Consider the following 1,726-nt stretch of genomic DNA (forward strand, 5'->3'; position numbering starts at 1 on the left):
GACTCGATGGCACATAACAACAACAACAACAACCTCCCTTCCGAGGAGTGGCTGCCTTGGAAACCTAAGGAGGGGTCGCTATGAGTCCGACTCGATGGCATATAACAACAACAACAACAACAACAACAACATGAGACATCAAGTGAACCAATGCATGCATCATGAAAATCCCAAAAGGAGATGAGAGAGAGAAAGGAACAGAAATAATATTGAAGAAGTAATGGCAAAAAACTTTCTTACTGTGACAAAGGACAAAACCAAACACAAAACTCACTGCCATTGAGTTGTATCCGACTCATAGTGACCCCTCCTTGGGTTTCCAAGGCAGTATCACTACTGAAGTAGATTGCCCAACCTTCCTTCCAAGCAGTGGCTGGTGGGTTTGAACTGCCAGCCTTCTGGTTAGCAGTCAGATGCCTTATCTAGGAAGGTCAATGAACTCCAAGTAGGAGTTTCACATCAAGATGTAACCAGGCTCTCGAAATCTAAAGATGAAGAGAGAATCTTGGAAAGAGTAAGGCAAAAGAGAACAGTTACAAAGAATCTCCAGTAAGATTAAATGATAATTTTTCCTCAGAAACCCAGGAGGCCCAAATGCAATGGAATAACATATTTAAAGTGCTGAAAGCAAGAACTGTCAAACAAAAATACTACATATGATGAAAATGCCCTTCAAGGTTAACGGTGAAATTAAGACATTCTCAGATAAACAAAAGCTCAGAGAGTTCATATCTACTAGACTGGCCCTGTAAGAAATGCTGATGGGAAAGAAAGGACCCTAGAAAACAACTCAAAGTGTGTATAGAAAGAAAAACTCCAGTAAAGATAATAACTTGGGCAAGTATAAGGGCAAGTTTTAAAATATTCAGTAATTCAATTCTAATTGTTATGTCCTTCATGCTTTATAACGACAAATGCATAAAAAAATGAATGTAAATTTATGTTACAGGGCACATGATGCATAGAGATGTATTTGCATCTCTATCTCTAATTGATAACATCATTAATGGAGAGGAGGAATTGTATGAGTGTATAGAGTTTTTGTATGGGGTTAAATTTGTATCAGTTTAATCCAGGTTGTTATAAGTGCCAGATATTAAATGTAATTGTTTCTGTTACCTAGTACCACTTTGGCAAGAATAGACCACAAATGGGATGGCTTGAAGAAACAGGAGTTTATTCTCTTATAGTTTGGAAGCTTTAAGTCTGGGTTCAAAGTGCCACTAGCCACTCCTTGGAAGGAAGATTGGGCAATCTACTTCCGTAGAGATACTGCCTCGGAAACCCAAGGAGGGGGGTCGCTATGGGTCGAATCAGCTCAATGGCAGTGAGTTTTATTGGTTAATGATCATGAGAAATTCTTCATGTTTTTGTTGGCTGCCTGAATATCTTCTTTGCTGAAGTGTCTGTTCATGTCCTCTGCCCATATTTTAATTGGATTGTTTTTCTTTTTGATGTTGAAGTGTTGGAGGTTTCTATACATTTTAGAGATAAGTCCCTTGTCTGATATGTATTGTGAAATATGTTTTCCCAATCTGTAGATTTTCTTTTTTCTCTTTTGGAAAAATCTTTTGATACACATAAAGACTTCATTTTTGGAAAGTCCCAGTCATCTAGTTTATCTTCTGCTGTATGTGCATTTTGGGTTATGTTTGATAGTCTATTTATGCCATATATGTTGTTGTTTTTGTTGTTATGTGCCGTCGAGTCAGCCCCGACTCATAGC

The sequence above is a fragment of the Orycteropus afer genome, unplaced genomic scaffold, assembly GCF_000298275.1.
Source record: "Orycteropus afer afer isolate SDZICR_OR568_19922 unplaced genomic scaffold, OryAfe1.0 scaffold00906, whole genome shotgun sequence".
Classification (NCBI taxonomy): Eukaryota; Metazoa; Chordata; class Mammalia; order Tubulidentata; family Orycteropodidae; genus Orycteropus; species Orycteropus afer.